The sequence below is a fragment of the Cygnus atratus genome, chromosome 13 (assembly GCF_013377495.2).
Source record: "Cygnus atratus isolate AKBS03 ecotype Queensland, Australia chromosome 13, CAtr_DNAZoo_HiC_assembly, whole genome shotgun sequence".
NCBI classification, from domain to species: Eukaryota; Metazoa; Chordata; class Aves; order Anseriformes; family Anatidae; genus Cygnus; species Cygnus atratus.
Window position 1 is genome coordinate 13,032,738 of NC_066374.1, and position 25,280 is coordinate 13,058,017.

Consider the following 25,280-nt stretch of genomic DNA (forward strand, 5'->3'; position numbering starts at 1 on the left):
AATAAACCATAGACCTCCAGAGGGTGGTCTGAACCACAGCTTGAAAATCTTTTCATCCACAGCCCTTGCTGCTGACATTTGCATAATCTTTTAAACTATACAGCCACAAGCAAAGGATGCTAAAGGTGAAGACTATGGATTTTTGTTTGTTTGTTTGATAAGAAACTTACGGTGGGGAACAAGCAGAGCTGTTATCTTTGCAACAGTCCAGCACGACTCAGCATCGTGCGAGGCTGACAGGGGCACAGGCAGCTGGGAGGTTCCACTCACAGCTGGACCGGCTCCGCAGCCCACGTAACACAATCCAGCCCAGCAAAGGCAAAAACACAGCTGTCCCCATGTTATTAAATCACAACCTGAATATACTTTCACAAGTACAGTAGCTAGTTGTTTGGCTAATTAAACCATTAAATTATGCTGGAAAATAAACATTTGGAAGTTCCAAGAAAGACAAAGCCATGAATACTAAGAACTCCCCAACTTAGCGTGATTGATTAGACAAACAAACCCTATGTATTGGAGAAGTGTTACGAAAAAACATCGCTTTCATCAAGTTTTAAGCGAACAGCTTGGGGGGGGTGGGATTAATTAATTACACCCTGAAACATTTTACTGATTGAATCCATGACCCCAGCTCTTGTAAGGTCATCTAATGATAGATTAGTGCTGCACAGAGTATCACAAATGGCATTTGCGCTGGGAAGCTCATTGTATGAGACGTCAGGTCATGTAAATCATAGGAAACAAATACAAACATCCATCAGAAAAATGCAGAAAGTCATTACAGGCAGCAGAGAGGAGCTGAATTATTATGCAAAATTTATTTTGACTATTAAAATACAAAGAGGTGACACAAAATTGTCCTTTAAACAAACATAAACTACAAGCAGTCTGACAGGAGGTTTTGTTTATAAATGTTTCATCTTTTCAGAGTACCATGGCTGTAAACAGTACCTGAAAAACAAAGGAGGGAAAAAAACCACACCATCAACAAAACAATGTTTCAATATTTGGGTCTCCAGATCTTTTATTTTACTCAAGATAGAGCTAGTCTTCCTACATCTAAATAATCAATGCAGGATAGGAAGGAATAGAGTGTAATTACTACATGTGAGTCATTTGTTACGGATCCTGTCTGCTCAGAGAGAGCAAAGGCAAGCACTGCTTCTAGAGAAGCAATTATTTTTTTTTAGGGAGATGCACTAAGCAGTTTGACAGAAATATGTGGATGCTCAAGAGCAGAAAACCAAGAAGCAAGAGACACTAAAACAGAAAGGTTACTACCACCCTCCAAACGTCCACACAGGAATCCACTCACCGGTTCTCAGTACCATGAATGAATCCAAACAGTGAAACAACTTCTTCTAGAGTTCATTTCCTTGCTCAATAAAATAACCCCTCAGGTGCTCTTCCTATTTCTTTTTCGTTTGCTCAAAGAAGCCAAACTCATGCCCGTTAACAGAACAGATGAATGTATTTTTGGTTTGTCGACCAGGAAAGCAAGTTCTTTAAGTCCCAAGTACAAGAAGATCTAGACTCTCTAGCCATAACTAATACTGATAATTTTGAAGCACTATAAATAACAATCAAAGTATATTTCCCCCATATTGAATTCAAACAAAAGTATCTTTTTTTTTTCTTTTTAAAATCTCACACAACATTTACAAGATAACCTTTTCAAAGCAATATCATAAAGTAGACTTAGATAGTCAGGAAGGAGTTTGGGAGCCTTTGCTCTGAATTGCTTGGCTGGTTTCACAAAAGACAAAATCAGGGATGATAGGTCATGTTTTTGGGTGGAACACAGATGCTTTGGTACTGAAACACCTCAAGGGTAGGTCTAAATCCCCCAGACTGCCCTAGAAAATCACAGCATACCTTCCTGAGCGATGCAGGTTCCTTCCAACAGTCACAGGATGATGTCTAATGAGTCACATCTCCTCTTAGTCTTGTTCCATCTTTCACTATTGTAAATCACTCTAATCTCATTTTATGAACACTGCACAAGAAGGCAAGCACTGAAAATTACAAATAATAGGTCAAACTGTGATTTGTGAATAGGGAATGCAATATCCTTTCCATTACCTGGAAGTTGTTTGTATGATGGAAAGGAGGAACTGGACCTTACAATGAAACAGAATAAAATAGATTTATTGGATCTTTTACCATCTGAAAAAATGTTTACAGTGTTGCTAATGTAAGACTGATTGATATCAATTGTACATTTCTTCTACTGCTGCTCCATGGTGGGATAAATTAGTATGCTCTGAACTTTCCTTGGGTAACAAGCCATGAGTACCCGACCACTGCCAGTCTCAGTACATTCAGTACTGCCAATATAAATTGCCTAGTCCCTTTGCAACCAGATAAATGGAGTACAATTCCAGCAAAATAAACACAATTCCAGCACTGAAAGAAATTGCATCTGCTGGTGATCCCTTTTCTATCAAAGCACAGAAGGGGGTTGTGACAAGAAGCTAAACATTGTTGTTGGAGGTGCAGCGAGCAGTTGAGTTCACCCAAAAACAGAGAAGAAAAATACTCTGAGATCCAGTTCCTCCTGGCCATTTTTTTTGGAAAGCACTGAGAGTACAGCATTTGAAGGAACCTAGTCAGTACCTGGGAAAGCCCCTGGCCTGGTGAGCAGTGAGCCCAGCAAACCTGCACTGACAGGTATAAGCATTGGGATGCTCCTATGGAAATGCAAACACAGTGCAATAGGCATAGGAAGGTTGGGGTGGGATAGTGGGAGTTTGCAAAAAATGTTTAAAAAGTCAATGCAATCAGTTGCTGTGCCATTTTGTACCAGGAAAGGTTCCTGACAATATTAGAGACAGTGACCTTGAACAGCCATGTACTTGGCAGGCACGGCTGAGCGGGGCGAAGTGTTTCCAAGCTGAGAACAAAGGCAGGTTTGCGGAGGTCTGGTTACCCCTGGGTGTTGTGACTGCCAGAGCTTCATCTGAACCACCTCGTGCAGGGGCACCCCAGGGAGAGCTTGTACCCGAGGGCAGTATGTAGGGGTAAACCTCTACAGAGGCTCTTGGGAAAGGGTGCATGGTGTGATCCATATCTCATGCTACAGACCTTCCTGGGAAGCTGCCGCAGCCCTGGCTCACCCCAGTGCCCCGCACACTGCAGGTGCTGGCACAGACATCCCCACACACCTGCAATGTTCAGCTTAATAGATGGCACCACACCATGGGGGGGCTATATATGTCATGGTGCTACATCGTGGTGTGGCTTAATATATAATCCAAGAGGAGCTCACCTGGTGACATCTTTATCTTGAAAGCAGCAGCAACTGGGGTGTGCTATTTTCAGCTTCACAGGCTTGTTTTGAGCATCTCTCCTGCTGTTTCTTGAGTCGAAGCCCCAGATGAGTTCATCCCAAAGGATAAAGCAGCGATACTGGAGGTGAACACACAGGAAAGTGTCTGGAGTGGAGAAGGAGCTTGCTGGTCTGCCCCGACCTCTCCCAACACCAACTCCACACCCCATTCAGCAGCCCTCACTCCTTTGTCCCTGTTTGAAATGGGGACAGTGCCAGGCACACACTTGCTACCAGAGCACCCAGCCCTACTACTGCTCTTCCAGCTTCGGACAACACAATGATAAACTATTGCCATGTTATTTTAAATGGGAGAGGCTTATTAGAGTCTCCTGTAAATCAGGCCTGAAATTGCCACTGTGGTTTCACGATAAGCCTGAGTCCTGCTGAACAGCTCATGCAGCTTCTGTTTGAAATTCCTATTTTAAAACCACTTTTGTGGCTCCCCCATGAAAGCAGTTCGATTTGCAGCCATACAGCATGGTACGGTGTGGCCCACCAAGCTGGGAGAGGCTCTTTCCCTTTAATGACAGCCATCTGCAGGTTCCTATAACTTAGCAATGTTCCCAGCTATGATTTATGAAGGGTGCTTAGCTTTACGGTATAATCTTTACTATTTTACAGGGTTCCCTTTTTCTCAGTTAAATGTTGTTTTCTGAATAATTCCAAGCTGCCAGTAGGTTTACAGAGAAGAAAACCAGAATGAATCTCTCCTTGCTTTTATTTACTTCTATTTGAGTACTGTGTTTCTGCATCCATTTTGGAGATTTACAATGGTATTAAGTTTGCTTCCCTCGTCCTCATTTTATAGATTTCTGCTGCAATCATTTTGAAAGCCAGAAAGCTGACAGGAAAATTAGGAAATTAGATAGCATGTTCCTATTCCCTCCAGTGCCCTGATGAAGAAGTGAGGAGGAAAAAGAAAATGAAAGTGTAATAAATAACAGTATATACCCTGGAGTCCCCTTGCTGGTGCATCTCCTCTGGGCATCCCCACTGCATCCCAGCCTGGCAGCACTGCTCTGACCCTGGGAAAGGTGAGCAGCTGAGCCCTACAGGGGCTTCGGGAGGCTCCTGCGGTGGCTGTTGAGGCAGCAGTGATCTGAGTGCCAAGTTCACAGGCTAATTGTTTATCTAATTTTAATTGCTAATGGTGGCCTGTGGTGCAGCAGCTCCCTGCGCTGAAGTTATCTCAGCCGAGTTTTCAAGATTATTGAAAATAATCACCCCAGAAAGAGAGAAGTGATGGCAGTAACCATAGGATTTAGGGGTGATGATGGGGTGGGATCCCTGTGTGACTTACCATGCATGAATTGGAACAGCAACTCCATCACTGGCTCCACATGAACACCCTGAGAGCACAGAGGAGCCTCATTGATGTTATGTGCTGGACTCATCCTGCATCACTCCAAGCATCAGAGGGATTGCAGAAACTGCTGGAGGAAATACTTTTTCTTTCACTTGAGCTTTATTTTTTGTCTGATGCCCTGTAGAGACCCTCCCGCAGCTCATCATGCACAGGGAATTGCGCTAATTTGCTCCTGCACCACCAGCTTGCTAGGAAAACAACCTTCAAATCAGCCCTTCAAATCATCCACAGGACTGCATGGACCCAACTTTAAAACCTTTCAAATCAAAATAGGTATGCTGTGAATTGCAAAGGGTTGCTTATCTAGTGACGAGCAAGGGCTGGTTATCTCACAGGAACTGGTACCACCTGCAGCCAGTGACAACCTCACCCATAGCATGAGCAATATTCATCTAGTCGTAGGTTTCTGTTCTGTTTTAGCTGCTAGTTGTTGCAGGCAAAACAAAAATACTGGAAATCATCCCAGCAGGTCACAAAGCTATCTATTTTTTCAGATTTCTTCCCACATTGGATTACAAAGATGAGTTTTTAACATAGTTTGGTGCTGTTTCCAGTGTTGTGTCAACTACAGAAGTGGTTTGCTTGCTCATTTTACCCCCAATACTGTTGATTTTCCACCTACCTTTAAAATCTGACTCATCCATGTTGCATGAGACACTGGCCTTGGTTCAGGTTAAGAATAGGTATTTTCATTTGAAGAGAGAGAACATTCAATCCAACTTTTCTGTTCTTTATGGAAACATCTGCAAAATGAAGCAACAAAACACATCAAAACACTGAAATTGCCCATTGAGAGAAATTCTGAAATTGCATTCTGCCATTGTCATTTAGCCCAATAAGTTAGAAAGAGATTCAAGTATAGTTTTTATTTTGTCTTCACAGACTCAAGCTTTATACAACATAAAATATAACTTTATATTAATGGTTGATATGATATGCAAATAAAAACGTACCTACTTCTTACTGCACATACTTTTTACATTTGTTTATTTTTATATCTTAAAATGCAGGTTTAAAAACTCATTTAAATTATAATATAAATTATACTCATTGGGTGACTTGTACTTTGATTTGACACTTGATATTGTGATAGGTAAGGGAGCATTTTCTAGTGCTGCAAGTATATTGAATATAAAATATAAAGGTTAAAACGAAGGAAAAATGTAATACAAGTAGACTAACAACAAAGTAAAGAAAAATCAAACAGGCTGCTGGCTGCAGCATGGTAGCCCAGCTGTCCCAGCAAGACAGCCAGCTGGGCAGCAGGCAAGGAGGCTGGGCAGATGTCTGGCTTCTGCTGATGGCTTTGATGGCATTGACGTGTTCCCACAGAGCATCTTGATACCATCGAATCAGCATTTTCCAAGAGAAAGGGGCTCAGAAAACTATTCTGCTGGAAAATTGTTGACCTGCTGTATTGGCGGGTGATCATTCAGCAATACAGCTGAACATTGTGATTTAAAATAAATAAATCAAGCAACAAACCCTATTCTCCCCAAATTAGGAGTTTGGTGCTCTTCCTCTTACGTTACAAGCAATAGTCATCCCTATCCACCTTCACATCACTCATGATGACCCAGACCTCTACCCTTTTCCCCTTCAATCTTGTCCTTTGCAGGCAAGAGCCCTAAACATATTTAGCTTTTCCTTCCACAGAGGCCAGTCCTTATGTCTAACAATCTCTCTTGCCTTCTCCACACCTTCTGTTGTTCTCCTATGGTATTTCTGCAAGGGGCAACCAGATCTGCAGGCAGGATTTGAGGTGTGGGGATTTAGCCATGGCATAACAATGCTTCTTGTTCTCAGAGCCTTCCTTCACCCTCCCCATGGCTGTGAGAATGGTGCCAGCACTTGGAGCAGCTGCAAAGGTGCCAGAACATCTTCCTGCTAAGGGTAAGTGCTAATTTACAGCCCACCATTCTGTATATGTAGGTAGACCTGTTTTAACAGGGGCATTAATTTGCACTTATCCGTGCTGAATTTCACCTGCCAGTTTATATCACACTGCCACTTATTTCTGTAAATCATTCTGCAAACTGCTGCTGTAGGTCTGGCTACTCTGCACAGATCTCTGTCACCTGCAAACTTCGCCACCTCACCACTCATCCCTTTTTCTGGTTCCTTTCTTTTTTGGGCAGCGTCCAGCCCAGATACATGCAGGATTTCTACTGAAATTTCTATCCATTGTGAAAACAGATCTAGGACTTGATTCCTAGTCCTTGTTTCATACCTTTTACCAGGCCAGGAGAAGATCAATCTTGCGAGAGCCTAGTCCTGTTAAGTCCACTCAGTGATTCTCTATTTTAGAAGCTCTTTGGATACATAAAATAGGTCTCTAGTTCTAATATACATCATCCACTGTCATCCTGCTGGCCTGCTTTCTGGTGCATTTGCATGATTTTGGTAAGCATCAAATGAGCAATAGCTGTTTGCAGATTGTGTTGAGGCAATATATTTTTTTTAATGTAATGTTTCTTCCAATTTCTTCTTACCCTCTTTCCTCATTCTTCCATATCATTTCATTCTTTTAAAGTGAAATACAGCTTTTCTAGGATATTTTTCCATAAGGATGCTGAATTTGATAAGAATAGCCACTACTAGGGAGTAGCTCGTTTCTGGTTATAACTTCAGCGAAATCCTCAGGTATAAATCAAGAGTTGCTTCTCCTCACCTGGTCTTTCTAATTGTTTCAAATAAAAAAGGGGTCTTAAGGTATTTTCAAACCTCGCCTATGTCTCATGACCCCTCGTGCCATGGACAACTCTTTATGGGGAATACTGCAGTCCCCCATCGTTACCAAAGAAGGTGCTACTTTCTTTGCACAGTTTCTGAAGGTTTATAGGGTTTTAGAGATATTCAGAAAAGCCTAGGCCTAACAGAGCTGGGAAGCAGACTTCAAAGCTACCTTGTGGTTGTCTCAGCTTCAGCAAACCAACACCCGCAGCACACTGGGGAGGGCGGGCAGCACAGTCCCGTGGGCAAGCACGCAACATTCATCTCCCGTCTGGTGAAGCGGGGCCGCTCTGTATTGACCAGGTTAGAATTAGAATTGATTTTCATAGAACGATGTTGTTGATCTTCTTGGATCGCGTTACTTTCTTCTCTGGTTTCTTGTTTACTTTTCAACAAAGCTGGAGCTTTCTCCACCACAGGTTCAGCTGTGTCCAGAGCTCCTGCTAAAGGTGGGAGAGATGGGGAAGGGGCTGCTGGCGCTGGGAAGCAGGTAATGAAATACTGTACAAATCCTTTCTAGTAAATCAGATTTAATACTTTTATGCTATTACAAGCTCCATTGAAAACAGTGCAAAAACTCTTCGTAAATCTGTCCCCTAGGTGCCTTATGTCTGTATTTATTCTGTCTTTTGAAATTCATTCGTTTACCCAGTTCAATTTTAGCTTCTGGGTGTTAGTTTTTATCCAACATGATTTAATTTTATACTCAGGATTGGGTTTAAAGCTTGCACCATGAACTAAATAAGTTCATTAAATGCTCTAAGTTTCTCTGGTTACAAGTATAAATTCATCAGCACAGAAATAATGACATCTTAAACCTATTAAATTTAAAATATCTTTATGCTCAACCCCAGAGCTCAGATATGCCAACCAATGATAATCAAATGCCACCCGACCACTCAGAAATTCCAGGGAAGAGAAAATGAGCTGGCTTGAGTATGCCTGCGAGGCAAATCAGACTGTCAAAATCCTATCATTCTTGGGAGAAATTTACATAGCTCATATTAAACACACCAGAGAGACCGGGAACCCAGAGTAATTAAATGCTGGGAGGAGGCATGAGACTGGACGTGACACAGCCAGGAGGCCTGGCTCCAGGGGTGGCAGTGCAGGAGGGTTGCCCAGGGGGACCTGGGTGGCACGGGGAAAGGGGAAGCACTGGGCTGTGCACCCACAAACTCCTTTCTCTGTAGCAGATGCCTCTGGTTGCAAACTGCACAGGAGGGGGTGAACCCAGGGTGCTGCGGATTAGGAGCAGCCACCAGTTTACACCATCATTCCTGGCTGTAATACATTAAAGCACTAATAGCTGCCTTGCACCGAATCCCTGGTCCCCAGTCCCAGAGCACAACTGCACTGCAGTTTTGGTGTGTTTTTTTTTTTTTGTGTTGTTTTTTTTTGTTGTTTCAAAAACGCAATTGCTTTTGTTTAACACTGGTTTACAGCAGATAGACCCTGTCACTGTACAAAACATAAGGGACCTTAATCCTCCTCTTATTGACATGACATACCGTAATGGCTTCTTTGGTTACCTATCAAGTTACTGTGTACTTAGAAAGCTTTAATCTGTAGATTATTTACTCAATAGACTGTAACGGCTTCGCATAATAGCCCATAACGGCTTCCAGCAGTTATGGTCTATTGTGTCACAGGGAGTTTGTGTTGATTTTTTCCCCCCTAAATCTAACTCAAAGCATCTAAGGTAATATATGGTATTGTGCTGGCCTAATAAGAAGTGCCTACACTCTTATTTTGTTCAATTCTTTTGCTTTTAAAAAGTCAATATCAAGAATAGCATTTGTTTTCAGAAAAGAGCAAGAAAAATAGAAAGCAGCCCCTGCCTGGAGGCTGGGAAGGCATCCTCTCCTCCACCGACCAGAGAACAGAATTGCAGTCATCACCCCCATCCCTGATCTTGTCTTGCACCATCTCCTTCAGCACAGGCTGAAGGGCTTCATTCGGGCTGGTCTCCCTTCCCTCTCCAGCTGTGGACATTCACAATACCTCTAAGAATTTTATAACTCTTGAAGCTTCTGTCTCACGGCCAGAAGTGGGCAGAAAACTCAGAGATAATGGAGGCTGAACATAAGTTACACCCCCTTGTGCTCAGAAATTACATTAATGAAGTGCAAGCTAACCTACTTCCACAACTTTCCTATTTACTTGTTAGTGACAACAGTGACAACAAGGGCGATAATGCCCCATGAGAAGTTGTAATAAAAAGGGAAAAATGTATATTCAAGACTCCATTATCCAGGCTTGACATGGGTCTGGATGCTGCACATCTAGAAGATGTCACGTAAATGCTGACTGCCATGTACGCAGACTAAAAGGCTTAATTTCGATGTACTGTCATTATGAAAATTACGGTAACATTAGATCATCAGACTACTGGCCATTCTCTGCACAAATAGGAAAAGGAAAGGAAAATATATGGATGAAATTTCTTAAAGGCATTTTAAATTCTCATTGTCTGTAAGATGTTCAGAATTTGAAGGACATTTCCCACCAGGTGAAAACAACTTTAATTTTGAGCCTAACTGCTCCAAATTGATTTGATTTCATTTAAAGCCTAGCTAATTAATTAAAGCCACTTGACAATGCCCCTTTAATGTTTAACCAAAGAGCACACTGTACTCCAGCTGAGCTGCTAAATGTTTATGTCTTATTAGCAGGGATCCCAAAGCCTAGAGAAAAGGATTTCCATGCAAGTTCTCACCACATCTTTTAATTACACCTAAACAACTCATCTCATTATAGTTCTACTACGAGCTTTGCTCATGAGAACACCCTGCCACATGCATTTACCAGGTACAAACAAGGTACACGCACTTATGCTCACACATCTCTCTGTTTTTAAGTGGAAATTCCCCAGCTGAAGACCTCAGAAAGTCACTCTGCTCCTTTTTTGGCACAGTGAATACCAACACTTGTTTCTACATTAATTGCAAATATGAAACAAATGCATCATTAAGACTTGCATTAAAACCAAGTTAGTATCAAGCAACACGTAGATTTGTTCCTGGTAATCGATAAACTCGGGGAAATTGCAAGTAATGGGAGCCGTGGGTGGTGTGGGGAAGGATGCGAATGGCTTTCCCTGCAGGATCTTTCACCATATGCTTCTCCTCATTTTCCCCCAGAAGATCTGTGCACGCACTGGAGAGCTGCACGGGCTGAGTGCTTCGGGTACCCTGCTGAGCTCACCCCTTCCAGCCACCCTCCCTGAGCTCAGGTCTCCATGCAGCTCCTGCCCAGCGATTTCAAAAGGCAGAGCCAGGCCCTTCAAGCCAAATTTTTGTGTCTGCCCAGCTGAAGGGGCGAGGTGCCAGTGCTGGTCTGTTAGACAGGGGTGGGATGGACGTTCGGCAGCTTTGGTGGTGTTTTTCCACAGTGACGGATTGATTCCTCCCCGCCTGCAGATGGTTAGTCACACAGAGCAGAAATAACGCCAAATGCAGTCTTCAGGTGCCATCGGATCGGGACTCCCTTCTTACCTCAGTCTGGGGGCTGAGATGATAATTTGCTTGCACTTGAGTAATTTTTGAAAATATAAACAACATCTTGCCACATGCTGGCCTTTTTCTGTTTACTGGGTTTTATTTCACTTCTGAAGAAAGCCCATTGAGACAACAGAGGGATTCTGCAAGGAAGTATTGGCTGAACGAGTGAAATCATTAATGCCAGCTCAGGAGTCCTAATTGCCCCAAATGAGTTACAAGCTAAAATAGCCTGGCCCAGTTATTAGCAGCCAGCAAACCCTTAAGAGCCGGGCATTGCAGCACAGAGAGGCGTCTGCATGTGAGGCACCATTCTCAGCCCTTTCTCTCTCCCTGTTGCTTTTCTAAACAACTCCGTTAGGATTTATACTGTCAATATGGGATTATTCCCTATACTTCTATTTCTTGTTCAAATGTATAGAAATTAATTTTCTGGTCATAATTTCAGTACCTCTGGGACATTAGCAGGATGGAAGTAAAAATAGAACATCATTACAGTGTCAGGTAATGCGGATGAGTGTGACTAATAACCTGAGTGTCATTGATTTAATAATCTAATAATGTCTCTGCACACTCAGCGCTCAGACTCACCGATTGCAGATCAAGATTTAAACCCAGCTGCAGCTGCAGATTAGAATCAGCACCTCAGCTTTAGGGATCAGGACCAATGATAAGCAACCCATGGCTGGTATCCAAAAATGAAAGCAAGGGAAGGAGCCGGATGGCATCTGCAGCTCTTGCCGCAAGGGAGGCAGGTTTTCCATTGCCCTGGGTGACAGCACCAGCAGGTCACAACTCCCCAGCAGAGACATTTTCCTGTCTCAAAGAGACATGTACAACAAGTAGGAAAGGTCTGGTAGCTTTCAAACAGCCGCTGGCCAACAATAACTTGGTCTATGGTGATCTAAAATGCAAAGGAAAAGTGCATTAAGGTTAATTACGACACCGACTGGGAAAGGTCTGATCCATAGGCTCAAAATGAGAGGGAAGGGAGGGGGCTTTGAATCTGTACACAAACCTTCTAATTTGGGATAACCTGGATTATTCATTTAGAGAAACTGCACCATGACAGCCCTCAAGCTCTATACAAGGGAGGATTTCCTGGACCTTAGAGCATCCCTGCCATTCAGCCAGGCACTCCCCTCGCCATCCTTTCACACCCTGGAGGGCGTACATTTAGGTACATTTACGCAGGCCGGGTGGCTGCAGGCAGCCCGGGGAATGAGGCTTTGCCCTTCCAGCACAGACCCACATGTTGGGGAGCACAGCCCCTGCTGAGCACCAGCACTGGGTCTGGCGCCCCTGGACAGGTGGTGATAGTGTCGCTTCCCCAGCATTCCCAAGGACAAGATGACAAATGGCTGTCACCCACACTGTCCCCCCCTTGCCACAGTGCATGAAACTGTGCAGAGATGCCAGCTAATGAGACATGACATCAGGTTTATTATAATTTGGTTCGAACAGGGACTATTGATCTTCTCAAACTGTGTGTGAAAATCCCCTTCCCTAGCTAAGAATCTCCAGGCTTAGTGTGTTTGGGCTCTTTGTTTTTAATTTTTTTTTTTTTTAATTTTATTAGCACAGCAAAATTTGACTCTACCTGGGACTGCTCTGGCACCATGGAGGACAAATGTGATTTAGGCAAAACCTTTGAACACAGTAGATTCAAGCCCCATCCAGGTGATTCATTTCCAGACCACATCAGTCTTCTCCAACACCACTTCATCTCGAACATATTTATTTGTTTGCAGTTAACTTCACCGAGATAACAGGAAAACTCCCCAGGGAGTTGCCATAGAAACACCCGATGGAGACCAGGCGAGATTAGGGCAGTGGAGCCCGAAGATACCGTTAAGATTAAGAGAGATTTATCCACAACTCTCCAAGTATCACTCTACTGGAAGAGGAGCAAAAACAAGACTTAAAATGGAAAATGCCCTGCATGGTTAGAGATGGAGCAGCAGCTGACAGCTCCTCTCTCTGGGGATACTCAGCACCACAACGCAGCAGAAAAGCTGGCGCTGCCTCACTAGGGGTCAAGCAGGACCAGTGCATACTTTGCAAAAGCACTTGGGAAGTTCCTGTTTTGTCTCTTCCAGGTGCCTCATTGCAGGCAAACCCTGCAGCAGTAGTACTTTGCCCCCCCTCTGGGAAGCCCTGCTCCACAACTAGGGTCCATTTCTAATTAAGAAATTAATATCTGTGGTAACTAGCTCTTCAGTTGCGCAGCAAGTGACTTACACAGAGTCCCTATCACTGGGATTTTCCCAGATGTCAGCCTTTGGAAAGGCTCTCTGACAGCTTTCCAGCCTCAGAAAAGCTCTGCTGAATCTCAATGGTACGTGCAACTCCCGTCTGCAAAACTGTTAAAAATGTACCCAGATCTTTTTCTGTGCCTGGTGACATCGATAACCCTTTAAGCAAAGTAGTGTCCTTCTGCATAACGGACTGAGAAGGATGGGATTAAATCCAAGAAAGAAATATAACAAGAAGTCAAGGAGCTGCCTACCATTAGCAACGATTTGAGTGTCAGGCAGTCTCGTTTCAGGCAATTTACCAGTGCTTTTGTCCAAGCTGTTCATTCAACAAAACACTATTATGAAAATAGATGTCATTAGAAGCACTTTTTAATATAGAAAATATTCTTTTTTATTTTTGCTATTCAAAAGTGTACTTAATCCCATTTTTCTATTAAACTCCGTTAATTTTCCTGGAGTTCAAACAGAAGGCCCTGACTGTAAGAAATTGGGGTCATGGTTTTCCTTATAAGGAAAATTTTGGGCACAGTTCCTGCGCTTCCTGCTATTTGATGCTCATACACACAAATACTGAGAACCATTAGAAATTAAATATCCTTTAACTACAAAATAGAAGGGAATTCGTCAACAATATTGATTTTTTTTTCATGCACGTGTAGCTCCTTTGGCAATTAGCTGCGAAACTGCTGTTTCTTTCCTGTGAACCAAATTTTAGTTGCAGTGTTTTCTGTATTCTAATAACAAGCTTTTGTTCGCATTATTTTTTCTCATGCAAATTGTCAGCCTGGATTTGCAGGCATATTTCTCCTGCAGCCAATGATGTGGTTAATTAAAATGTACTCAGTGAGTCAAAGGTGGAGCTGATGAGGGAGCCTAAATAAAACAGGATCTTCATCAGGCAATGGATGCACACATGCTTGGGAGCTCAGGGACAGACAGCCCTAGGAAACAGATAAAAAGATGCAAAAACAGAAAACTCCCAAACCAATTAAAAAAACAATTGGTTGGGACCAAATACCTAAAATAGTTTTTTTTTTTCTTTTTTTTTTTTTTGGGGGGGGGAGGAAAATAATAATAAAAAAATAAATGGATAATAATTTTGAAGGAAAAGAAACAGTAGTTTTATAGGAAAAGCATATACTATAGACAAATATGTGCCTCTCACTCTAATTGTAAGCTGGGAGGTTGGCAGGACTAGGTGGAATCTCTGTGTGTGTGTGTGTGAACATATATCTTAATTGCATTCATGTGGTTGTGGGGTGATTTGATATTGAGATAACTGATGTCTGATTTTTATGTGCATTTCTGACAGGTGTGAAGGATGCGCAGAGCAGGGAATGTATTGAATGTATGTACAAAGTTGTGGAAAAGGTTCATGATGCCATAACCGTCAAGTATTAAATCTCAAAAAGAAACAGGCAAATTCTGCTTCTAACTAATTCTCATGTAAACTTGTAGTGTTAGTAGATGATACTCATTTCTTGGTTTATGAGCACCAGAGAGGCATGTCATAAAAGGGAGAATAATATGATTAAAATTAATGCAAAATACCATAGGACGCATAACTTTCAAGTTTCTTTTGTCCAACACTGGGACTTCTAGAACAAGCTAGAATAACAATCTCAGAGCATATTGCTTTCCACTGTAATGACACACAGAAATTAATGTTCCTGGACTTTTCAAGAAAACTAGACTTTTCTTGAACAACAGAACCGTAATTGATCACTAACTGGCTTCAGCATCAGAACAAACACTTAGCTAAATCACTCAGCTGCTCCAGGTTCATTTTTGGTGTGCTAACATCTTGTGCAATAAACACAACGAATGAAATATGGAATTACTCTAATAACAAAATCATTCCTAATTGTTAGTCCCTGGTATAGCAAGTTTCAGGAAAGAAATCACACTTCAAATAGCTTCGTGCAAAGTTACCCTCAGACAGCCTTCTGCACTGAGCCCTCACTGCCACGAAGGAGCAGGAGCCCAGCATTGCCTGGGAAGCTCATTTCCTCCTATGTAACACTTGCTCACTGAGGTCACTTGGGTTGCCACAGACTGCTCTTCCAATTCATCACATCTCATAATTTCTGAGTTTTATCATTTCATGTTAAATTTATTCATTTAAGTTTTGTGAACTTATTTTCAAAACTCTATTTAGATTCTATTCCCTCATAAAATATTTATCCTTAAGTTCCATGCTGATCCTGTATAAAACAAGATCTTTTCAAATTTTCAACTCTACATTGGCCAAACCATATAGATTCTTATGGAAAGCATAGCTGAAAAAATCCTTAAGTCACTGTAATTAACCTATTTACACCTTAATTTTCATATAAGATGCTAAGGAGCTTGAAAAATTAATAAGATAGTCTGTGCTGTTTCCAGCTTTGTGTTGGAGTTCAGACTGTGCCACCTCTCCTATGCACAACTCCTGCCATATATTGTTTAATCATTTTGAAGATGAGATGATTGCATTTATGACCCATGAGGGCTCGTCAAGCAGCTCATCACATTTGCAAACCCCCGTAGCTTATATAGGGTCCCCAGACATTCTCTTACATATTCTGAAAAGAACTGCTGCTGTTTGTGCCTCCCATCAGAGCCGCTATTTAATTTCCAACTGGATGTAAATTAACACATTTTATTAATCAGACAGCATTGAAGTCTGAACAAGAAATTTCAGCCATGGCAGAGCCTCCTCTCAAATTCATAGTGTGGCCTGTGTAAAAATCCCCTGGCTTTGCTCATGACCAGGAGCAGATCTTTCTCCTGTCAGAGACATGCTTGGAGGCTAATGAAGACAAAGCCCAACAGGAGCACGTGCAAAAGACAAAAAAAATCTTTCATATACTAGCTATAAAAATGCAGCTTACACAGTGCATTGTTCTAGGCACCAATGAAGTCAAATTACCAGTAGAGTTAATCTTGATGTAAAGCATCTTAAAGTTAACAATATAAAAAGACAAATTAGCCACACATGTGAGTTAGACAGTATATAAAAGTCTGGCTCTGTAGGTCAGTATACAATTCTCCCATTCTCACTGAAATGTAAAAAGCCTTACATTTGGGCTCATTCAGAGATTTATGACAAAACTTCCTCTCTCCTTCCTGCTCTCCTTATTCCTCACATAGGGGAAAAAAAAAAAAAAAAAGGAAGGTTGAAATGAAAATTTTTACAGTGATGTGTGAGACCTGGGTGACTTCCAGTGCGGAGGGAACTGGCTCTGCAGGCTGCAACGCTGCCAGGACAACCCGGGGAAGGAGCACAGGATATCTGCTCTAGACCCAGGCAAATGCCTGAGCTCAACATCTATGGCTTCCTCTCTCCTTTTAAAAATACATCTCCTTATGGTTTTGTTTGTTTGGCTGGTTTTCTGCTACTCCATTTGACTGTGTTCCTCACATGAACACTGATTATCACCCCCTTTAGTTTTTAGATTTAAGAGGCTGCAGGCTCAGCACTGGAAATTCAGCATCACAATGTTTTTCTTAAGGAAACATCAGCACTCCGGGTAAGAAATAACCCTTAGAAATGCACGGCCTTTGATAAAGCTTTTCCTTGGCAGACCACAGGCAGGACCCCTGCCAGCCTTGCAGCTGCACACCAGTGCTCTTAGGCCAGGGTATAAACGTGGCCCAGCATGTCTGAGCTGGAGGGCTCAGCACAAGTCTGTTCCCCCCATCCCAAAGAAACTGATATCCCAAGAGCTGAGACATCTTGTGGGAACTGATATTACCTTTTAATTTACCAAAGCAGCTGGTCCTTCACCATGTGATGACTTGCTTCCTCAGGGGTCTGCCAGACTCAGGATCTCCAGATGCAGTGCTGGCCCCAGAAGCCACCACACTGGCTGATGAACGTATACCCAACATGGCTTTCACGTGGTGAAGAGACAAGGGTTGCACACACCTCTATTCCCTGCTGCCAGCGCCACTTGTTGCTGGTTTTGGAAACAAAGTGAAAATCCACGGTTAATGCACTTTGCCAGGAGATCACGCCTCCACACCTTTTGCATTACAATAACATCAAATTGTAAAGTGTTTGGGTTTTGCATGCACCTAGATTTCCGAATGCCCATCAACCCTAACCCCAGGCACAGAACCTCATGTCTGACTGATTTTAGCTGTAGTCTGATTGAAGTGTTTTGGAGGGTCATCAGAATCCCGAGATGTTTATCCTCATAAGCTTTCTGGATTTAAAAGTGACAGCTTCTACTGGGCAAATTAGGCAAGTCAATTTTAAAGCCAAGGCAAGACATATATGGTATAATTAATTCAAATTTACACACCCACAAGCTTCTGAAGCCTATCATCAGTCAGGTGGGTATGCCTGCAGAAATGTCCAAATAGAAGTAATTAGCAAGAACCTTAAGACTAAACATTTCAGAGGAAAACAGAAATAAGCCGTGCAAAAGCAGTCTGGATTGCAGAAAAACAAATTTTATCTTCCTACAGAACTTTGTTATTAACAGTGGCCAACAAAGCAAAACACATCCTGTAAATCTGATTCTTTAACGTTACATATAACTGTTCAGTATTCAGCCTCTGTGGAGAATTACTGGAGTGTATCCTATGCTACATATGGTCTATGACAGGAAAAGATACCTCTGAAACACTGTATAGCACAATGCCATTCAGGAAATTGGAGAATATTGTGCTTTGCAGTTACAGGCTTCAAATGTCACCTGCTGATTTTTTTCATTTACGAAAGCAAAGCGTCCAAAGATATTTAATGTGATCAGGTGATAGAAGCAAAAATATCAAGGCCAAAAAAGCTTATCCTGAGACAACAAAGTTATTATTTGGGTGCAGAAGTAATCAATTTTGATGTATTCTAACACGTGGTCTCATAACTTCAGCTTTTTATTTCATGCATTGGACAAGGCTGTTGGAAATAGAGGCCAGGAAGCAATTTCGGACCATTAGGTTGTGGGTGGCTCGTAGACCATCTCTGGAGCGCAGTCAAGCTTTTCTGAGCTGTCAAATGTTAAATAGTTAATTGTACAAAGAGGAACAATAGCCAGAGAAATGTTGCTAAGCACAAAGGGCGGCACTGCTGGTGTACTGACAGCCTAAATACCGTGCACGCTGCCCTGATGCAAACAGGGACCAAACTGGGGTAGGTCTTGCCAGCAGTGCAGTGCAGATGCACAGCACCAAGTCACTGTTAGGAGAATATTGCTTTGGTTTTGATGTTTGTGTGAGAAGTTCACCTCCAATACAACAAGAATGGCCATATTTGCTTCTATCCAAAAAAGCTTTCCTTAGTGACAAAGTCCCACCTCCAGACCACGGAGGCATGAAAGCAGAAATGGAGCTGGATGCTGAGCTCCCAGAGAATGCAGGGCTCCACAGCCCCCAGCAGCTTGCAAGAAACACCAAAACTTTGCCAACAGAAAAAGCACGGCAGCCTCACACTACCATTACCGGTACCCTTACCTTTAGTTCTCCAAAAGAAAGAGAGGCTATCTGAGCAGAGATTCTCATGAGAAGGAATATGCTAGGGAGGAGAGGGAGAGAAGGGCTGGACATGCAGTTCTACCCTGTGCTAACCCCTGCAGCCACTGCTTCTCCACCCCATCCCTGGGGCAGGAGCCAGTGATTCCACAAAAAGCCCAGTAAGCCTTTCTTCGCCAACAACCCAGACAGCAGAGGAGGCAGGTCTCCTTGTGCCAGCTGCACCCATGCTGCATTAGATGACTCTGCAAGCACAGAAACCCACCTGGCACCCCAGGAGCGAGCAGGTGGAAACTTGTGACAGAGGAGGCAGGCTCAGCAAAGAGGGGCAAATTTTCTCCTGGCTCTTCTCTCAGATGTAAACGGCACTTCCCTAAGCAATGCTGAATGACACCACTCTCCTCCACCCAACGCTCCCAGTTGCCTACTTACATTAGCATTTGCCAGCTGTCAAGCTCTTGCTCAGTTCCAGTGAAATCTCCTGGATTTTCTCTGCTTTCAGTGATTACGTTGAACTGCTGGGATCAGCTCCTGCTGACACTGAAATTGTCAAATCACCCTCTACTTTTTTTAAAAATCTTTTTTTTTTCCCCCCTCTTCCTTACTAACCTGAACAATGCAAACCCCAGCACATGCTCTTCAGCAGGATGCACAAATGACAGCCACCCTCCTGGGGACTGTCTCCTCAAGGTGAGTTGAGGCTCTTTGTAACAGAAACAGCTCTCAGAGACACTGAGAGCACACATCACTTAACAATGAGATCATACAAACTTAATGTCTTCTAGTGCTGCCTAAAACAGAGATGAAAACAAGTCACCTCCTGTCTCATGTGAATGGCCAGGTTGGCTCAGAGCAGAAGTCCCTCTAACCCAGTGTCCTGTCTCTGACACCAAGGAGTCATGGATGTCCACAGAAGAGGTTAAGAACAGGACAAACACACAACGATAATTGCCTGGGGGTGCGCTGACAGTCTCCAGTGAGCTGGGCTTAGTGACTTTCTGAGCTGGAGGCAGTCTCTGGGTGTGTAATAGCCCTTGCTGTATCACTCTTCCATGAACTCACCTAATTGTTTTTTGCACCATTTAAGCTTTCGGCAACCACAGTCTCCTGTGGCAATGAGTGCCACAGTTGAACAGCAGGTTGTGATAGGAAACAGTGTTGTTTGCACTGACAAAGTCCCAAGGGACATCTAGGTTTGTTTTTTCACCCTGGGTGACACACTTGATGTTCACACATCCATGTTCAAAGCCCCCACAGCTAGCCAAGGCACCACCTGGCCTGCTAGCCTTCAAGCCTCCAGGCTACAAAGCAAGCTCAGCCCTGGGGTCTCACCTGTGTCTTCCAGCCCCAGGGCTGCTTTCTAATGGGCAGAAATAATCATTAGAGGCAGAACGAGACCAGGACCCCAGGGTGACCAGCAAATATAAAGGACTAAAAAACTCGGCACAGTCAAAGTTTTACTTTCTCACAGACCCCACAGCTCAGCAGCTGCATTTGGAGAAGCCTTTAAACATCTGGTTTACCTGAACATCTTAGATCCACTCTGGGCTGTAGACCAGAAAATTTTGCCAAAAGGCAGGCATGGAGATGCAAGATGTATGCAGGCATGTAAAGATCCCTCCGTTCCACCCCTTTTTTTTTTTAATCATTTTTTCCTAAAGCCCAATTTAGCAATCACAGTAGAGACTTAGTGTTTTTATGCAAATTCTTAAATTTACAGAAGCGCTGAGCTGAGCTGGGATTTGAAGTGAAGGCTTACTTGCTATTCCTCCTGCCATTTAAACATCATGCAGGGGTACACTGGTAGAGGCAGCCAGAAATAGCTTTGAGACTTCAAAAGTGTCAAAATCAAATTCTGAGAAACTAGGGATGAGAGAGAACCAGCACAGTAGAGCCCGGGTCTGAACACTCACACAGGGCTTCCAAAAACAAGGTTTAGATAACAAAGTCATCACTGGTGAGTGCCATAATCCTTGTGCTTTGCTATAACTAGTATTTTCTGCCAGGCTGTATAAACTAATATTTTCTGATGAGAAATTGTTTTGCTGAAAGTTTTTGACTGGCTCTCTGAATCACGCAGCACCCTGACATGGGTTCACAGCTTTGCCAGATAACACATTTCTGCCCTGTGACACCGAGCGGCTTCGCCTCCATCCTAGCACAGGCCGGGCTGCAAGAGTTAATTTACTGTAAGTTGCTGATAGTGTCACTGACAGTTTATCACTCCTGGGCTGGTATGTCTTTAGCCTGATTTAAACTGGTAGCAGCTTGGATCTCATTTTTAATTACAGTTTGAGTATAGCTGTCTGGTTATTAGTATAGGCAAAATATTGGCACGCCAATCAGGTCATAAACCATCAGCCGGATCACATAGAGGAACAGCTAAAATGCCATGTATGCTACTGTCACAAGAATCATTCCTAATAATGATGCACTCTATGACATATAATTTTTAGCAAGTTGTGTTTAAAAAACAGATTGCTTTTCTGATATACTCTGCCAACAAGGTATTTAACAGAGCTGTGCTGGCTCTAATGTCCCCCTTTCGCATCCTTTCAGAGACAAGAATAGATACATCACCATCATGACGTTAGCAAACTTGGAGACTGCAGACATTCCATGAAATAAATTGGGAATGGCAGGCTAAGTACTTGAATTGACGATGCAGGAACCACTGGGCCTGTCTTCATCTGACACACTATTGCTGGGAGAATCAACAATGAACCCTGCTGCCTTCAGCATTCATGACTGCAGCTTGGCTGGCTTTGCAGGCTGGGAATACAGCTGCAACATCACCTCCACAAGGCCCAGGTGAGTCAAAATTAAGAAGTGACAGCCATGCCTTGGTGGGTGACTTGCTGCTATCCTGCTACTGAGCCTGCCATGTGCTTCACTTGCTACTTTAAATGTGTTTTTTGCTTTCCTCTCTAAATGCCTCAAACACACTGCAGCATCAACTTGTCAGAGTGCTTTCTTGAACAAAATGACCTGCCAGCCGTAAAGCTCTTGACCTGATCCTAGACTTGATAAAAGTCTGGTGAAAAACAAACAAACCAAACAAACAAAAACAAAACAAACAACAACAGAAATAGCTTACATTAAGGACCAAAAATAACATAAGTAAAAAGAATGACTTAATTTAAATGATGAACTGAATAGGTAATCAATCTATCAATGTATTTCTAATTAGTCAGGAAAAGAATGGCACCTTCAGATGTTGTATGAAAGTTGTGAAATGGAGTGAATCTGAAGGAAGCACAACCCCCACATTTGGCAGACAAAGATTGCCAATCTAGCACATAGTCCTGCATGAGTGGCTGCCACCAGTTCTGACCCACTAGCGTGGTGTGCTGTTGCCGTACCTACCTTTTCTGCTGCTAGAAGTGCAGGCTCTGAATTTAACCCAGAAGCACCAGCTCTCCTCTGGAGATCCACAGAAGATGGTGTCTCATGGCTGTGCAGGAGGCACCTCAGGAGGTACAGACCCACCGGACAAGCTATCTCCTGTGAAAACAATAGAGAAAACAACTGAGTACTACACGTGTAGTCCAACAGTAAGAAGGTGGGAAATGACCAACGGGTTTCACAAGCAAATCACATCAAACCAATCTGGCTTCCTCCTTTGACAGGATAATTAGTGTGGAGGCAAAGGGGAGCAGTGGATGTGATCTATCTTGGCTCAGGAAGGCTCTTGACACCATCCCATTTAACTTTGACATAAAGTGAGGAAATGGGAACTAAATGAAAATTCACTGCAAATCTACATTTTCAAATTGTCTGTCTGCAGCTCTCCACCACACACAGCCTTGTCCTGTAACCCATGTTTCTGCTAGCATGATGGACAGTTCACCTACAAAACTGTAAGCACGTGGCTGCTAGGGGGCACATCATGCTGGACAACAGGATCATGGTTCAAATGACCTCTCCAAATAGGAGATATAGCCCAACATCACCATGGTGGAAGTTCAGTGAGGTTATTTGTGGAATACAACACCACAACAGGTAGTTTGAGACTCTCTAAAGCTGTCCCTTTTCCTTTTGGAGGATCAGGCAGCCCCATTCATTGTGAAACCTTCTGCTGAGTCTGCCTTGAGAGCTTCACCTTGCACTTAAAACTGAGACCATTTCCAGTAACATCTGGGTTTCATTTGTTCTTCATTTTCAGGCAGGTGGCAGCATCCCTCATTTCTGACCTGTGCTGTTGGTTTCTGAGGGACCTAGGTGCTTGCCTTCCTCCCTGAGCTTGGGCCAAAAGCTTTTAAGTGACTTCTGCAAGTGTGACCAACTCCTAAAAAATTATGTTCTTTCCCAAATCTTAACCGTACCTTTATATTTTTCCCTTTTCGGAGGCGTATTTTTACTCTTTAGCATGATCTTGCCTTTAAAATACCACGAACAACATTTGTGGTATAGATAAATAATTTAAAGAAAAGAAAATGGATGCTCTATCAGAGTACGCAGCTGTTCAGCCATCCGGTGGGGCATGCTAGACTGGGATAGTCAAGGGCTGCATGTAAACCTGATTGCCCATTAAAGAGACACACATTTCACAATGCTGCAATCAAGGCTCTCTGGAGAATTAAGCATTGTGCCCACATGTAATATGTCAGTTATTTGCCAGCAGGGGAAACACTGCAAGAAGTGAATGAGTTTTACTCTGTTCAGTGACATTACTAATGACTCATGCAGGATTATGGGTAACAAACCTTTGAAATGAGAGGTTGAGTTGTACACTACATTATACATCTGAATTTCATGGTATATTAGTGACAGTGATTGGTAATACAATATGATGGGAAATTGCTAACATCAGAGAGAAGTTAATATGATGCACTGCAATTTCTCAAAGAGTTCCATACTTTTTCTAGCACCACCCATAATCTGCTCATTACTGTTTGGCAAAGAGCAATCCCTCTCGTGGAGTGAGGGGCACCAGTGCTCTGACAGCTGGTCATAAATTTGAATAGAAGATATGCAATCTGAAACATTCATGTTTCCATGGATCGTTACCCAATTGTATCTCCTCTAAGAAGCAGGTGATTTTTTAACATCCTGCGACAGTTTGTTTCTGCCGATATTTTCTCTCTCCAGATGAATCTGATGCCAGCTCATATCTTATAGCTTTTCTTCCCATTCTCATTCTATTAATATGGCTGATACAGTCTATACACACGTTAACTAAACACCAGTTAATGGAGTGTAACTAAGAAGAATGAATATATTTACAAAAAGAGTATTTCTAGGCCATTAAAATAAGCGTAAAACATCTCACATTATGCATTAAATTTATAAATGTAACCACAAATTTATGTTTATAGACTCTGGCAAACCCCGTGACCACATGTGCCCCTTTGGTTATTCTTGTTTCAGTCTAAGAACATTTTTAAATTCTTTACTTGATATAACCTGGAATGTTTTGTGAGTGATTTACAAGGCCAGTATATATCCACCTGGCCTTCTCCATTTCTAGATTTAGTGTTTTCTGAGGGAAGAGCCCATGAATAGGTGAGTGCCCTAGGGTGATGACCCTGAAGGCCAAATCCAACATACCTGTATAGAAGATGCACCAAGAGCATCACCCTCCCAAAGGATTCATTTGAAATGGTGAGTCATTCCCAGGACAAAGTAGGAATAGCAGTCTCTGTGCCTTGTCCATACTCACCCCAAACCCACTGTTGCTTACTTTCATTTCTTCACTTGTGTCTGCATAGGTGGAGGTGGCCATTTCAATTTTTTCTAGCTATTTCAAGCTTATCTCTCTGTCCAGCCATGATTGTATGGAAACACTCCAGGTTTAACAGTGGGAACAGCTCATTTTTATGGGTCATTCATCACTGACACCTAGCACTGACCTGCTGACCCGTAGCAAAAATAATCTCTGCTGCTACGTTGCCCTGGGGAGCTGAAGGGATCAACAAAGGGTCATTAATAAACTTTAGTACCATGAAGTGTCTTAGTGCTTGAAAGCATCAGACCTGCCTAGGAGCATGGGGTTGATCCAGTAAGATCATAAAATCATAGAATGGTTTGGGTTGGAAGGGACCTTAAAGACCGTCTAATTCCAACTCCCCTGCCATGGTCAAGGAAATCTCTCACCAGACCAGGTTGCTTAAAGCTCCATCCAGCCTGGATTTGAACACTTCCATGAATGGGGCATCCACAGCTTCTCTGGGCAAGATCTTGAAGTCAATGACTCTGAGGCCGAAGCGAATTCACCCTTTCATAGTCACCCACTCCTCTGTGTATCTGCTTCTCTTCTTCCACTGGTCTGTTCTGTGCATTGACACCTCAGCCAACCAAGCACCCCCCAGAGCTGTTCATGTAGAAAGTCCCACACAAAGGAGTCTTCATATATCCTGGAGACTCCTGGTGTTACCTTGAGATAGGTAGAAAACAGAATTACACATTCTGCCACTGACACAGCTCAGCTCCCATAACAAAGCAATGGATTTAAAGACTATTATTTGATTTAATCCTGCTTTTGCGGGAGAAGATCTTGGATGGATGCCCAAAACACTTTGTTGGCAAGTCCATTGAAAGCCATAGCTGAGATCCCATCAGCAGGTAGGGACAGGAACTGGATGGTAATTATGACGAGTGAATAGAAGACAATATCTCCCTCCAGCATTAAA

The 25,280-nt window shown here is 42.9% G+C and overlaps 1 long non-coding RNA gene across 1 annotated transcript; it reads right to left on the reverse strand.

Moving 5' to 3' along the window:
- Positions 1-1,532: 1,532 nt before the first annotated feature.
- On the reverse strand, positions 1,533-24,974 carry LOC118245631 (uncharacterized). Its single transcript, XR_004777910.1, has 10 exons — positions 24,745-24,974; positions 22,015-22,152; positions 19,081-19,188; positions 16,929-17,132; positions 11,525-11,837; positions 7,606-7,873; positions 5,323-5,443; positions 4,635-4,764; positions 3,272-3,411; positions 1,533-2,018 (listed from the first exon to the last, which is right to left on the reverse strand). It is a non-coding gene; the product is annotated as an uncharacterized LOC118245631 (long non-coding RNA).
- Positions 24,975-25,280: the final 306 nt, after the last annotated feature.